Source organism: Schistocerca serialis, chromosome 12, assembly GCF_023864345.2.
Source record: "Schistocerca serialis cubense isolate TAMUIC-IGC-003099 chromosome 12, iqSchSeri2.2, whole genome shotgun sequence".
Taxonomy (NCBI): Eukaryota; Metazoa; Arthropoda; class Insecta; order Orthoptera; family Acrididae; genus Schistocerca; species Schistocerca serialis.
This window is the reverse complement of record NC_064649.1, coordinates 36,117,508-36,134,663: the sequence shown is the minus strand read 5'-3', so window position 1 is coordinate 36,134,663 and position 17,156 is coordinate 36,117,508.

The following is a 17,156-nucleotide window of genomic DNA, read 5'->3' as shown; positions in this document are numbered from 1 at the left end:
AAATCTGCCTTCTTTCACAGCGCGAGACGAGCAGCAGGAGAGTCAATGAGGTTTTGGAGGATACCGACAGCTATGTAGAGTCATGAAGACTCCAACGCCGTGGCCAGTTGCGCTGGGTTTCTTGGATGACGGTCCGTGGTGCGAACAGCCCCATCGAAGTGGTCCCACAGATTCTTGATTGGGCTTAAATCCGGGGAGCCCGGTGGCAGGGGAGTACAGTAATCTGATATTGATGCTCTACACGTACGCCATGAGCTGTGTGACACGTTGCATTGTCCTGCTGGTAGATGCCAGCGTGCCGAGGAGAAACAAACTGCGTGAAGAGGTGGACATGGTTCCCAAGGATAGATGTGTACTTTTCTTAATCCATTGTGCCTTCTGCTGCCTCTGCATCGTGGAGTCCCGGGTTAGATTCCCCGCTGGGTTGGAGAGTTTCCCTGCCTGGGGATTGGGTGTCTGTGTTGTGATCATCATTTCATCATCATCATCATCATCATCATTCGTGACACTGGCTGGATTGGACTGTGAAAAAAGAATTGGAATGTGTAAAAATTGGGATGTGTATGGTGGCTGATGGCCGCACAACTGAGCGCCCCACAAACCAATCAATACCACCACCACCACCACCACCACCACCACCACCACAACCATCATGACTGTGCCTTCCGGAATAACGAGTTCATCCAGGAAGTGCCCTCCCGCCTGGACTCTTCAAACGATTGTTGGAGGCTTTTTGCTTACAGACGTTTCACGCCGTAAAAGCCAACGGCCATTTGTCTGATGGAGCATAAAACGTGATTCGTATGAAAAGGCCACTGGCCCACTCAGTGGACGTCCAGTTGCCTTAATGGTGGGCAAATTCGAGCCTTGTCGCCGATAAACAGCATTCAGCATGATGATGATGATGACGATGATGATGATGTGATGATGTTTGGTTTGTGGGGCGCTCAACGGCGCGGTCACCAGCGCCTGTACGAAGTCCCAGTTTTTACACAGTCCAATTTTTTTACACAGTCCAATCTAGCCACTGTCACGAATGATGATGATGATGATGATGATGATGAAATGATGAGGACAATACAAACACCCAGTCCACGGGCTTTCAACATGAGCGCATGAACTACGCATCTGTTGCGGAGGACCGCAACCAACAACGTTCGCTGAACGGTCGTTGAGGAGACACTGTTGGTACCTCCTTGCTTCATCTGGGCGGTCACTTGCTCAAAAGTAGCACGTCCATTTGCCCGGACATATCTCTGCAGCCGCCCTCACTCCTCTTATCTATGGCCCGTGGTGCATCGAAGTTGTCTCAGCGCCGAAAGTTGTCTCAGCGCCGGTTTTGGATAGCGCCATTTTGTTATGCACGGTGTTCTTCACCCACACGTAAACAGTTTATAAACTCTGCTGTTTCGGAAACGCTTCCACCGTTGGTGCGAAAGCCAGTGATCATACGTTTCTGGGTGTCTGATAAACCGGTTCGCCGCGCGGGATTAGTCGAGCGGTCTCAGGCGTTGCAGTCATGGACTGTGCGGCTGGTCCCGGTGGAGGTTAGAGTCCTCCCTCGGGCATGGGTGTGTGTGTTTGTCCTTAGGATAATCTAGGTTAAATAGTGTGTGCGCTTAGGGACCTTAGCAGTTAAGTCCCATAAGACTTCACACACATTTGAACGTTTTCTTTTTTTGATAAACCGGTTCCTTTTCCGCACTATGACAACGAGTGCTCTGTTTTCAGCCTCCCGAAGACACTCTTTGTATACCGTCCGTTACTGGTGCTGCCACCTGTCCTCTGTCAGTGGTTACTGAAGGTTGATGTCGAACGTATGTGACGATCACAGTAATGTGACTGGACTGTGTATTAATCAAGTAGCGAACCTGGCAGTGCTTCGAAATGGTTAAATACTTGTTTGTATTGGAACTAGATATACGAGGGTCACTCCAAAAGAAATGCACACTATTTTTGTAAAAATACAGTTTTCATTCTGCATGTGTGAAAGTTTTACGGTGTGTAGATACATCCTTCCCGCTTGTTTTCAAACTTAGTTCAACCTGTTCCCGTCAGTGGTGCCGCCGCAGCATGCCTTCAGGGTGGCTGCTACACTTGAGGTTCGTCAGAAGCAACGTGCTGTCATAGAATTCCTGTGCTGTGAAAACGAGACAGTGGGAAACATCCACAAGAGGTTGAAAAAGGTGTATGGAGATGCTGCTGTCGATCGCAGTACAGTTAGTCGGTGGGCAAGCAGGTTACATGATGAAAGCGGGCAAGGCAATAGTGAGGATTGTCCTGGCAGCAGCAGGCCTCGTACTGCACACACTCCAGACAATGTGCAGAGAGTTAACGAATTGGTGACTGCTGACAGAGCATCACAGTGAACGAATTGTCATGCTACGTTGGGGTAGGGGAAGGAAGTGTTTGCAGAATACTGAAAGTGTTGGCGTTAAAAAGGATTTGTGCCAGGTGGGTTTCCAGCATGTTGACAGTGGCGCCGGCCGCGGTGGTCTAGCGGTTCAGGCGCTCAGTCCGGAACCGCGCGACTGCTACGGTCGCAGGTTCGAATCCTGCCTCGGGCATGGATGTGTGTGATGTCCTTAGGTTAGTTAGGTTTAAATATTTCTAAGTTCTAGGGGACTGATGACCACAGATGTTAAGTCCCATAGTGCTCAGAGCCATTTGAACCATTTTTGACAGTGGCTCACAAAGAAACAAGAAAAACTGTATGCAGCGAACTTTTGGAAAAGTACGAGAATGGTGGAGATGAGTTTCTTGGAAGAATTGTGACAGGTGATGAAACATGGCTCCATCATTTTTTACCAGAGACGAAGAGGCAATCGATGAAGTGGCATCATGCAAATTCACCCAAGGAAAAAAAAGTTCAAAACCACACCTTCTGCTGTAAAAGTTATGGCTACGGTGTTTTTCGATTCCGAAGGACTCTTGCTTGTAGACATCGTGCCAAGTGGAACCACCATAAATTCTGATGCATATTTGACGACACTGAGGAAACTTCAAGCTCGACTGAGTCGTGTTCGACGACATCGGCAAGTGCAGGATGCTTTGGTGTTGCACGACAATGCGCTGCCACATGTCAGTCAAAAAACCATGGAAGCGATCACAAAACTCGGATGGACAACAATGAAACACCCGCCTTACGGTCCTGACCTGGCACCATGTGACTATCATCTCTTTGGGAAAATGAAAGACTCTCTTCGTGGAACAAGGTTTGAAGATGATGACTTCCTTGTGCACGCTTCCAAACAGTGGATCTAACAGGATGGACCAGAATTTTATCGTGCGGGTATACAGGCTCTGGTTCCAAGATGGCGTAAGGCAGTTGAGAGGGATGGAAATTATGTGGAGAAATGAAAATATTGTTTCTAAAGGATGTATCTACACACTGTAAAACTTTCATACATGTAGAATAAAAGATGGATTTAAAAAAAATATTGTGCCTTTCTTTTGGAGTGACCCTCGTACATTAGAATTACAATTATCCCAACTCCGACTATCCGGATGACCAATTATCCAAAGCGCTTTGAGGAAAAAGAAATTGTTTGGCTTTGTTTGATAGTTATTTCACTGTACAATACACTGTACGTTTCTTCATCGTTCTGAAAAGCGAATGCGTTACAAGGTAAAATCTTCGGGTGAACAAGGAATACAGTACGCGCAATATGCGCATTGTTATGATTATGGTGCCCGTCATTCAGTGTGGCACACATCAAACTGTATCGTGGCCTTAGGGTATACACTGATTTGTCGCTTTACATTCCGCCTTCCGCGTCTTTTGTTTTGTTTTGTCGATGTGTGTGGAGTTACTGTGCTGCATATTACTTTTAAAAGGAAGCACGTTGTCTTATCGTTGACGGACAAAATAGAGGTCCTTGAACAACAATACAAAAGTGTGAGTAGTAAGCAGTTAGCTGAGATACTTAGCGTGGGAACATCATCAATTTCGGAGGCAAAAAAAGCAACTTCTTAGTTTTAAACTGTGAGAATGAAGATGGGAGTTCGTCGAGAAACGTGATGAAAATAGGAGAAAACAAAGAGCCTGAAGAGGCCGTTTTCAAGTGGTTTTTATACAGCAACAAGCATTGGGAAGCGCTCCTTCAGGATCAATTGTCTGAGGAAAAGCAAAAGTTTTAGTCGAGAATATGGACAGTTTGTCTAAGGCGAGCATCGCTGGCTACAGAATTTCAAGACAAGGCACAGTATTCGTAAGTTGGATTTAAGAGGCGAATGACTATTAGCAGACCAAAAAGCAGCAGAAAATTTTATTCAAAACTGAAGCAGAATCTTATGACTGTAAACTTCTATACAACGCAGATGAGACAGGTCTGAATTGGGAAGTCTTTGCCTGAGACAACTGTAGCTTCTTTAAGGGGCTCCGGAAAGGCTCAAAATCATGAAAAGTTCAATTTTTACTTTTTTGCGTTTTCTGAATCTGCAGACTATTACCTTTTAATAGATATATAATTTATTCAATTCCGAAAACTACAACTATTTTTAAATTTTTTTTGAAATGTGTTCTACATGGGCGTGACCCACTGTGGCGCTGTTAAACTGCTGTCAAATGGTGTTATTATTAACGTCCGTGTTCATCAGGTACATTTTAGTGATGTGAGATAAAGTATGTGTTGTGGCTAACCTGTGATGGTTCAATATATATCGCTGGTGTGATTGTCGATTGTTTCATGTTTATTTACTCTGTCGTTATCTCGAAAATATTCGTAATTAATTCTGTTTCTTGAGTCTCTGTTTTGTTGAAGTATAATAATGAGTAAAAGTAAAGTTATTACAAATCCTCTGAAGGCTTTTAAGAAAAGGAGAAATGTTGGAAAGCCAAAGGTATGTGTTATTACTGTAAACAATAAAGACGATAACCAAGTGAGTGAACCTAACCTCTCAAGTACACCTGCCCATAGCAGTCAAAGTGGGAAAGAAAATACTTCACAGAAGAAGCTTGGTTCAATGAGTGAAAACTATGAATGTTTTATGGGCGAATCGGATGTGAATGAAATATTTGATATGTCGGTTCTCAAAGGAATTTTTTCAAACTGTGTAAGATGTATTCATTGTAGTGAAGTTGGTCAGGGACTCTCCATAATAAAGCACGTAGGACTTGCTAGTGAAATACAACTGAAATGTGATAAGTGTTCATACATGACCACCTTTTGGAACAGTGTTGCAGTAACTGCAAGTGAAGAAAATGGTAGCAAAATCTACGAACACAACAACGAGCTTTGCTTGCTTTAGACAAGGAACGCCTTCGGGCTGCAGACAGGGCTGTAAAGTGTCTAGAAATACAAGCAAGAGTAAACAGGAGGAGGAACAAGAGGAAGCTGGAGGAGGAGTTTGCAGAGGATGAAGATAATCCATCCTATGGACCTGGAATGCACTAAAAAGTTAATCCAATCTTTGTCGCTCGATTCCCAAAACTTTTATTTTCTCATACTAATTACATGTTTTCTAAGGATCTTCCAAACATATTTGTTTCAAACTTTCAGTAAATGTTACACAGTACCTTCTGCATAATTTAACACAGCCTTTTTTCCAAAAAAAACTGTATATTTTTGAATATATAAATAAAAAATTGCAAAAAAGTGTTGTGAATTTTCATTACAATTGAAAAAAAATCATCTTTAATAACTGAACTAAAATTTTGTAAAATCCCTGTGTTAAGCTGTAGCCCATATTCCAATCAATAATCTATAAAAAGTTCAACTTCCTACCTCAAATACTTTGTGAGGAAAGATGTAATTTATAAGCGTTATTTTAACATTGCAAGTATAGGGCGTTCCGGAGCCCCTTAAGTGAAACTGCAGCTCCTTACCATAAGGGTAATACAGACCGTGTTTCCATACGGAAATGTGCTCACTATAGGGGAAATCACAAAATACTTCTGTTAATAGGCTCTAGGGCTTTCAAAATGTGAATAAGTTCGCATCTTTTACTAGAATCAAATAAAGGCCTGTTCAATTGCTACTTCGTTCTGCAAATATACGATTCAATTTTTTTATATGTGAAGTAAAAAAATACCAAAACGCCATAGGGAAAGGAAGAAGTAAGGTGACGTTAATTCTGGACAATGCATCCACCAACCCCACTACTACACTTTCTTACAGAAAAAATGATTACGACCTTCTTTAGGAAATTAATGTGGTTACCTTCTGTACTGCGATACGTTTTCGCTGTAGGCACGTACAAAAGTTACCTTCCCCTGCCTGTCAGGGTTTCTAGAATGTTTTATCGTGCTATTCCGTCCTATCACTGTACAAAAATTCCCGATTAGACTCTCTTCCCGTTATTCGACTTCTTTTGGTCCTGTTGATTGGGCCACCAGCATAGTCGTCTATTTCGTCAACATTATTTACTTAAACGTGCCCATGATGGTAATGAAAGCAAACCAACTTTTCTGTTACGCTAAAATTAATTATGTTGACAGTTCGATCCAAACTTAACCCTTAAAAGCAGAGTAGTTTCATAGAAGACCTGACGAATGCAACGTTTTAATTGTTATTTTATGCCGTGAAGGTTCATACAACTGTTTAATAAAATTTACGCAAAACGTCAATTTTACGATTTGTAGGGTAAGTACCCGACTCAGCCGGTGGAATAATAAGGCTAGTCAACGAAGACCAGGAAAGGTCGAATGTGGGAAATAATTCGTGTACTCGCAAATTTTTGTGCAATGGTAGGATGGAGTGCCATGAGCAACACACTAGAAATCCTGACCACTGGGGGCTGAGTGTGGGAGTGTGGGGTCTGTTTGAAAGTCATTTCTGTACGGTTTTCTTGAGCAACTCGAAAACCACTTTGTCTAATGAAGACGTATCGCAGTAGAAAATTTAACTACATTGAAAGTCCTACAAAAAGGTCCCGTTCATTTTTTTCTGTAGTACTAACAGGTTGCGAGTAGCGAGGGAGAGGATACGAAAATCTCGTGCCTAGTTTATGGGGGGCCAGATGTAACATTGCGGGTTGCATAAAAGACATCGGTACGAGCAGAGGAATCACGCTATTTATGTTCTTCGACAGATGGCGCTGCGGTAGATGTATAGAAATACAGTGTTGTGTCAAATTCCAAAGTAATTGGCGAAGAACTTTCGCAGATTTAAAATTTTGAACACACGAACATTTAACTTTTTTTTTACTATTAAAAACAGTCTTGAACACAATTTATTTACTATGATGACCGCTTTCGACCACTACTGTGGTCATCTTCAGACCTACAAGTTGTATACAAAGCTTTAATTAGAGGACTACATACATTAAAGAAAATACATAAAGTTATGAAGCTATAAAACGATGAATTACCAATGAGTAAGAACCTCCTTCTGCTGCAGAACCACTACTGGAGAAACCGATGCACGTCTTACTATATATAATGGAGGCTCCGCCCACTTTTGACGGTATTATGTCATTACTAACCAATGAGTTATAAGTCGAATAACAATGTAAAATTTCTTAGTTAAAAGAAGATTGTCAAGAAATAAAAATAAACACACACTAAACTTAGCTTATTTAACAGCTATTGTCAGTTAAGAAGCGTTAAAAATATTTAAACATGTAGCATAAATGAACTTCGGTTTGACAGTACACGGGTTGCCCTCTCAAGGCCTGTTAGTGAACCATTTGGAACCACTGGTTGCCATGGTGAAGTTGGACGCCGTTCCAAAGATGAGGCAGCAGGCTTCTTTCCACTGAAGTTGTTGTTAAGTCGATAGGCAAACTAGTGCTTCTTAATTGACAATAGCTGTTAAATAAGCTCAGTGTGTATTTATTTTTATTTCTTGACAATGTTCTTTTAACTAAGAAATTTCACATTGTTATTCGACTTATAACTCATTGGTTAGTAATGACATACCGTCAGAAGTGGGCGGAGCCTCCATTATATATAGTAAGACGTGTGCTGGTTTCTCCAGTAGTGATTCTCCAGCAGAAGGAGGTTCTTACTCATCGGTAATTCACCGTTTTATAGCTTTATGTATTTTCTTTAATGTATGTAGACCTGCGTGACGAGTTTGACAGAGCACTGAAAGAGTTAAGTCGAAACAAGGCCGCGGGAGTAGACAACATTCCATTAGAACTACTGACACCCTTGGGAGAGCCAGTCCTGACAAAACTCTACCATCTGGTGAGCAAGATGTATGAGACAGACGAAATTCCTTCAGACTTCAAGAAGAATATAATAATTCCAATCCCAAAGGAAGCAGGTGTTGACAGATGTGAAAATTACCGAACTATCAGTTTAATAAGTCACAACTGCAAAATACTAACGCGAATTCTTTACAGACGAATGGAGAAACTGGTAGAAGCCGACCTCGGGGGAATCAGATTGGATTCCGTAGAAATGTTGGAACACTTGAGGCAATACTGACCTTACGACTCATCCTAGAAGAAAGATTAAGGAAGGGCAAACCTACGTTTCTAGCATTTGTAGATTAGAGAAAGCTTTTGACAATGTTGTCTGGAATACTCTCTTTCAAATTCTAAAGGTGGCAGGGGTAAAATACAGGGAGCGAAAGGCTATTTACAATTTGTACAGAAACCAGATGGCAGTTATAAGAGTCAAGGGACATGAAAGGGAAGCAGTGGTTGGGAAGGGAGTAAGACAGGGTTGTAGTCTCTCCCCGATGCTATTCAATCTGTATATTGAGCAAGCAGCAAAGGAAACGAAAGAAAAGTTCGGAGTAGGTATTAAAATCCATGGACAAGAAATAAAAATTTTGAGGTTCGCCGATGACATTGTAATTCTGTCAGAGACAGCAAAGGACTTGGAAGAGCAGTTGAACGGAATGGGCAGTGTCTTGAAACGAGGGTATCAGATGAACATCAACAAAAGCAAAACAAGGATAATGGAATGTAGTCGAATAAAGTCGGGTGATGCTGCGGGAATTAGATTAGGAAATGAGACACTTCAAGTAGTAAACGAGTTTTGCTATTTGGGGAGCAAAATAACTGATGATGGTCGAAGTAGAGAGGATATAAAATGTAGACTGACAATGGCAAGGAAAGCGTTTCTGAAGAAGAGAAATTTGTTAATATCGAGTATAGATTTAAGTGTCAGCAAGTCGTTTCTGAAAGTATTTGCATGGAGTGTAGCAATGTATGGAAGTAAAACGTAGACGATAAATACTTTAGACAAGAAGAGAATAGAAGCTTTCGAAATGTGGTGCTACAGAAGAATGCTGAAGATTAGATGGGTAGATCACATAACTAATGAGGAGGTATTGAATAGGATTGGGGAGAAGAGGATTTTGTGGCACAACTTGACTAGAAGAAGGGATCGGTTGGTAGGACACGTTCTGAGGCATCAAGAGATCACCAATTTAGTACTGGAGGGCAGCGTGGAGGGTAAAAACCATAGAGGGAGACCAAGAGATGAATACACTAAGCAGATTCAGAAGGATGTAGGCTGGAGTAGGTACTGGGAGATGAAGAAGCTTGCACAGGATAGAGTAGCATGGAGAGCTGCATCAAACCAGTCTCAGGACTGAAGACCACAACAACAACAAGTAGCCCTCTTATTTAAGCTTTGTATACGACTTGTAGGTCTGAAGAAGACCACAGTAGTGGTCGAAACGGGTCACCGTAATAAATAAATTGTGATCAAGACTGTTTTTAACAGTAAATATTTGAAACACATTGATCACTGTCACTCCTATAATGTATTCAAAAGTAATTTAACTTTTTATTTGTACAGATTATCTTCAATTTCGAGTTATTTTCTGTCTGACATAGTGGCTTGTTCTTCGAATGCGTGTGGTACATTAGTTGTAGGGTAGATCGAATAAACTGAAATGAAACAGAATAGCTAGGGTGGTGCCGCACGGGAGAACACAGGTCGGTAACCGCTGGGCAGTATTAGCACTCACTCGCGTCTCCGCGCTGTCCGGCGACAAACGTGCCGGGCAGAAGATTACGCGGAACGCGGCGACCACTCGTGTGATCTCACAGACGGCCGACAAAGGCGAAAAAAAGCACCGAGGACCGCGCGCCGGGCAGACACAAAGAGCGGAAGGAAAAGAAAGGGCGAAAGGAAGCGCGCGCGTGGACGCGCCGCGGCCTAAAAAAATCTCCGGCGTATTTTTCCGGCTCTCGGGCGACCAATTACGGAGTATTTTATAAGGTAGTGGACACAGAATGGGGGGATTACGTTGCGTCTCGCAGATGCTCTGCGGGGGCGGCGACGCCTTTCTCATAGCGGTCAGCGCCCCCTGGCAAGGGCTTTCTCGCCATAAAGCTCCTTACCACCGAACGACTCTTCAGCCGCGTCCATCACGTGATGTGGATACTTGTTATTGCAGAATTTCTCTCTCTGGTGTGTACGAAGCAGGTGCTTCGTCTTTCGTTATCTGCGACTGTTTTCTCCACCTTAAGACGTCCACAAAGGCCCCTCACTTCTCCGAAAATATTCGCTCTTAAAATCGCTGTCAAAAATAGCTTTTTCTTTTCATTTTCAAAGGCTTTTGGGCGTGACGCATACAGCCAGCGTCAGGTCATAAAAAAAACGATTATCTGTTACATTCATTTAAACTGTACTTCAGTCAACGACCTAAGCAAATTAGCATATCGATACGAAAATCTCGCTCTTGGTTTATGGGGGCCACACGTAACATTGTGGGTTGCATAAAACTACATCGCTAGCGGAGGCTGAATCCCCCTGTATGTTCGACAGATGGCGCTGCGGTAGATGTATAAAGATGCAGCGTTGCGTTTTCTCCCCCTTAAGACGCCCACAAAGGCCCCTCACTTCTCCGCAAATATTCGCTCTTAAAATCGCTGTCAAAAATAGCTTTTTCTTTTCATTTTTAAAGGCTTTTGGGCGTGACGCATACAGCCAGCGTCAGATCATAAAAAAAACGATTATCTATTACATTCATTTAAACTGTACTTCAGTCAACGACCTAAGCAAATTAGCATATCGATACGAAAATCTCGCTCTTGGTTTATGGGGGCCACACTTAACATTGTGGGTTGCATAAAACTACATCGCTAGCGGCGGCTGAATCCCCCTGTATGTTCGACAGATGGCGCCGCGGTAGATGTATAAAGATGCAGCGTTGCGTTTTCTCCCCCTTAAGACGCCCACAAAGGCCTCTCACTTCTCCGCAAATATTCGCTCTTAAAATCGCTGTCAAAAATAGCTTTTTCTTTTCATTTTTAAAGGCTTTTGGGCGTGACGCATACAGCCAGCGTCAGATCAGAAAAAAAACAACGATTATTTAAACTGTACTTCAGTCAACGACCTAAGCAAATTAGCATATGGTTACGAAAATGTCGCCCATGGTTTATGAGGGCCACACGTAACATTGCGGGTTGCATAAAACTACATCGCTAGCGGCGGCCTGAATCCCCTTGTATGTTCGACAGATCGCGCTGCGGTAGATATATAGAAATGCAGTGTTGCGTCAAATTCCAACGCAATTAGCTAAGAATTTTCGGAGATTTAAGATTATGAACCAACAAACATTTAAAATTGTATTTATATAGATTATATTTAATTTCGCGTTTTCGTATTCATTGGCAGGGAGCGATCAAAAAGTTTCTGTTCGAAGTCGAGAATCGGTATGCCGATCAGGCAAATTCGCCGTGAGCTTTGAGGCAATAGTCCCACTGATGTACGAGATTAGAAGTACCTTTTTGGCAAAACACTTGTGTCCTGTTGTGGGAAGAAGTCCGCAACTGCCCGCTACACATTAGGACTGTTGATATTTTAAAAAATATCGGGAATCCGAGCTCTAATATTAAAAAAAAAAATACATCATTATAGACACTCCATATATCGAGAAAAAATATCGATTTATCGACGTAGAAAATGTCGATATACCGGCCTATATAAATATCGGCTGCGCATTGTAAATATACTGCCGGTTTGAGAGTTGTAAATTTAGGTATTGATGTATTATTAGATATTCTGTACATCAACCTGCTAACAGTCTGCTTATCCCCCTTAGATCAAGGAAAACGATGCACATTCACGCTTGGCGATAGCCACTTTGCTAACGATGTAACAATGGTAACTGCATTTAAGTTGCACAATAAAAGGTGTCCGATGGATCCGTCGTTCGGTTTCGTCACATATCGGATTTGTCTGGAACACTTCAGGTAGACTTCTCGGCTTTTTTTTTTCATTTCTGCAAACGCCAATGACCTGAAAGTCGTAGTGTCAGAACTGAGTGGTGAAGTTAAACGTTGCAGTTCCTGTCGGTAGCGCCGAGCGCCGATTACGTCAGCATTCCCCCCAACAGTGAAGACCAATCTTGTTATTTTTGTTCATTATGTTCGGCAACCGTTCTTGAAGAACGCCGATGTAAAGAAATAGCACACTAGTTGCGTCGTAAATGTTTTTTAACGCAATTGGTACGCTGTTTCTCCACATCGGAAATCTTGTTATTCTGTTCACATTGCCAACCCCCAATGCAATTTGGACTGCTCCTTTTGTGCCACGTACACTTTGCTCACACAGTCAGAGAGAAAGACTGGACGTGATGAAAGCTCAGAAAGTAGTCAGTCTCGTTCACACGGTGAAAGGAAAATTATGTTCCACTACAATTTCATAAGAACAAACTCATTTCCTTTTTCGAAAAAAATATCGATACATCGCAATTTTATCATCAGCCGTACTAAACATTAACGTCCCGCAGGAATCGTCGACTCTTCAAGGCCTTTTTTAAGGGGCCTAATGCGCGATAACTGCATGGAGAGAGATCAGGACTATAGGGAAAGTGATCTCCCACTCGAGGTGGCGCAACTTCTACGTTACGACGTTTGCGATGTGGGCACGTGCGTTATCATGAAGCAGCAGGACCCCATGTCGCATTTTTCCCAGACGTCTCGCCTTAACTGCACATCGTAATTTCTCCCGATGGAAGTCCACAGGTATTTGTCCTCCAGCAGCCATAAAAGGAATAACAGCACGTTGGTGCTGTTTGGAGGCATTTAGTAATAACGTCGCCGTAGTCGACGTTTCACCATTTCCCGCATGCACGTCGGTAAGACACGAATGCCAGACTAATTCCTTGCCCAAACGTCGGTGCTTACATACCTGCATCAGAGTGGAGCTGCTTTGCGTGTAGCCTGCAATAACGTCCTCAGACGGGATCTATTTTATTGCCTCTTATACAATGGGTAGCTTTAGGGAGTAAATGCTTTCCAGAAAAATAAAAAAAAAGGAGGAAAAAATGTGTAAATGTTTTACATGTGAAACTTCCCCAGTTTGATTTCCTTTTTCTGACGGACACACTTCCAAATCGTCCGATGATATTAACATCTAGAACGCTGCCATCTCTCTTCCCACATCCACCACTACTGGCGGCTCACCTTCAACTGCCCAACGCTACAGGCTGTTCACATCCAACTGCCCAAAACTACACTGGCGAAAAACTTACAATAACGAGTCCAACCAGTCACAGACTGCACACAGCGCAGTCAGCGATTTTAATAGAGAGGGCTACGTGGCGTTTTTGTTGTTGTGGTCTTCAGTCCTGAGACTGGTTTGATGCAGCTCTCCATGCAACTCTATCCTGTGCAAGCTTCTTCATCTCCCAGTACTTACTGCAGCCTATATCTTTCTGAATCTGCTTAGTGTATTCATCTCTTGGTCTCCCTCTACGATTTTTACCCTCCACGCTGCCCTCCAGTACTAAATTGGTGATCCATTGATGCCTCAGAACTGTCCTACCAACCGATCCCTCCTTCTTGTCAAGTTGTGCCACAAACTCCTCTTCTCACCAATTCTTTTCAATACCTCCTCATTAGTTACGTGATCTACCCATCTAATCTTCAGCATTCTTCTGTAGCACCACATTTCGAAAGCTTCTATTCTCTTCTTGTCCAAACTATTTATCATCCATGTTTCACTTCCATACATGGCTACACTCCATACAAATTCTTTCAGAAACGACTTCCTGACACTTAAATCTATACTCGATGTTAACAAATTTCTCTTCTTCAGAAACGCTTTCCTTGCCATTGCCAGTCTACATTTTGTATCCTCTCTACTTCGACCATCATCAGTTATTTTGCTTCGCAAATAGCAAAACTCCTTTACTAGTTTAAGTGTCTCATGTTTTATTATTGTTATCGTTCATGATTTTCTAAGGGCCTTTGTCCCACTTCAACGCGGGGTCGGCCTTCTTACTATGGCTGTGAGGATAGTGTCAGAGGGTGGCCAGATGACCTTCCTGTCGCCACCCCTCCCGCCGCCCCCCCCCCTCCCCCCTTCCCGGGACGTGCACCCCACCTGCCTGCGTCCGTGTCTCTAGTGTAAGCCATGGAATAGTGCGAACTTTCAAACGTTTGCAAATACTGTAGCAGTGGCGGGACGTGGGGTCCAGCCCGGTATTCACCTAGTGGGATGTGCGGAACCTCCAAAAAACCACATCCAGGCTGGTGTCACACCGGCCCTTGCCGGTAATCCGCCGGGCGGATTCGGTCCGGGTCCGGCGAGACTACCCGAATCCAGGAGACTAACCTGGTGGGTCTTTTACTATCGTTATCATTATTTATGTTAAACTTTTTACCAAAACGGCAGCGGCTTTGCAGAATTGTTAAACCGGTTTCCGTCGTACGACCGAAGTTAAGCGCTGTTGGAATGGGCTAGCAGTTGGATGGGTCTGCCGAGTTCAAGTTGGGAAGCAGCGCGCACTCAGCCCTTGTGAGGCCAACTGATGAGTTGATCGATTGAGTAGTTGCGTCTCTGGTCACGAAAACTGACAACGCCCGGGAGAGCGGTGTGCCTACGACATGGCCCTCCACATCCGCATCCAGTGACGCCTACCGGCAGAGGATGGCACGGTGGTCGGTCGGTACCGCTGGCGCTTACGAGGCCTGCTCGAACGGTCTTTTACCAAGCACCCACTCAGTGTTATCTAAGTTGTCGTACAGTGTACAGAATGTTGGGTTAACAGGTACTAACAAGGGAACCTCCCCATCGCACCCCTCTCAGATTTAGTTATAAGTTGGCACAGTGGATAGGCCTTGAAAAACTGAACATAGATCAATCGAGAAACCAGGAAGAAGTTGTGTGGAACTATGAAAAAAATTAGTAAAATATACAAACAGTAGTCCATGCGAAGATATGCAACATCAAGGAGAACGCGAGGCAAGGAGCACCGTGGTCCCGTGGTTAGCGAGAGCAGCTACGGAACGAGAGGTCCTAGGTTCAAGTCTACCCTCGAGTGAAAAGTTTAATTTTTTATTTTCAGTTAATGTGACAAACTGTTATGTTTTCGTCACTTTTTTGGGAGTGATTATCACATCCACAAGAAAACCTAAATCGGGCAAGGTAGAAGAATCTTTTTACGCATTCGCTAAGTGTACAAGTTAGGTGGGTCGACAACATATTCCTGTCCTGTGACGCACATGCCGTCACCAGTGTCGTATAGAATATATCAGATGTGTTTTCCTGTGGAGGAATCGGTTGACCTATGACCTTGCGATCAAATGTTTTCGGTTCCCATTGGAGAGGCACGTCCTTTCGTCTACTAATCGCACGGTTTTGCGGTGCGGTCGCAAAACACAGACACTAAACTTATTACAATGAACAGAGACGTCAATGAACGAACGGACAGATCATAACTTTGCGAAAATGAAGAAAGTAAAATTTTCAGTGGAGGGAAGACTTGAACCAAGGACCACGCTAACCACGGGACCACGGCGCTCCGGAGCTAACATTCACCTTGATGTTGCTTATCTTGCGCATGGACTAATCAGTTTGTATATTTTATTAATTTTTTTCATAGTTCCATACAACTTCTTCCTGTTTTCTCGATTGATCTGTGTTCAGTTTTTCGAGGCCTATCCACTGTGCGAACTTATAACTAAATCTGAGGGGGGGTGCGATGGGGAGGTTCCCTTGTAAGTACCGTTTTAAATAATTTTGTGTTATCAATTTATTTAATGCCGTTTGGCATTTTATTAAACAGTTTCATTCATCGGTATAAAATACTGTTTATGTTTATTCTTTCTTGATGAACGTAAAGTGTCCCATGGTCATGGACGGAGGTGTTTGTGAAGTAGTTGATTTGTACAAGAGATTGGTAAATACAATGAAGAGCCAAAGAAACTGGACACCTGCTCAGTATCATGTAGGGCCCCCCCCTCCCCCCGAGCATGCAGAAGTGTCGCAACACGACGTGGCATGGAGTCGATAAACGTCTCCAGTAGTGCTGGAAGGAACTGACACCGTGAATACTGCAGGGCTGTCCATAAATCCGTGAGAGTACGAGTGGGTGGATATCTCTTCTGAACAGCACGTTACAAGCCATCCCAGATACGCTCTATACCGTTCGTCTCTGTGGAGTTTGGTGGCCAGCGGAACTGTGTAAACTCAGAAGAGTGCTACTGGAGCAATTCTGGACGTGTGCGGCGTCGCATTGTCCTCCTGGAACTATCCTAGTCTGATGGAATGCATAATGGACATGAATGGAGTCAGATGATCAGACAGGATGCCTAAGTAGGTGTCACCAGTCAGAGAGTCGTATCTAGACATATCACGGGTCCCATATCACCCCAACTGCACACGCCGCACACCATTCCAGAGCCTCCACCAGCTTCTACAGTCCCAACATACAGGGCCCATGGATTTATTAGGTTGTTTCCATACCCTTACACGTCCATCGGCTCTATACAATCTGAAACGAGGCTCGTCCGACCAAGTAAAATTATTCTAGTCATCAACAGTCCAGTGTCGCTCTTGAAGGGCCCAGGCGAGGCGTAAAGCTTTGTGTCGAGCAGTCATCAAAGGTACACGAGTGGGCCTTCGGCTCCGAAACCCCATATCGATGATGTTTCGTTGAATGGTTCGCACGCATTATCCAGCATTGAAATCTGTAGCAATTTGCAGAAGGGTTGCACTTCCGTTACCTTGAACGATTTTCTTCAGTCGTCGTTGGTTGCGTTCTTGCACTATCTTCTGCCGGCCGCAGCGATTAGATGTTTTACCGGATACCTGATATTCACAGTACACTCGTGAATTGGTCGTACGGGAAAATTCCCACATTATCGCTACTTCGGAGATGCTGTGTTCCGTCGGTCGTGCGGCGACTATAAACACCACGTTCAAACGTTGATAGCCTGCCATTGTAGCAGCAGTAACCGATCTAACAACTGCGGCAGACAATTGTTGCTTATACAGGCGTTGCCGACCGCAGCGC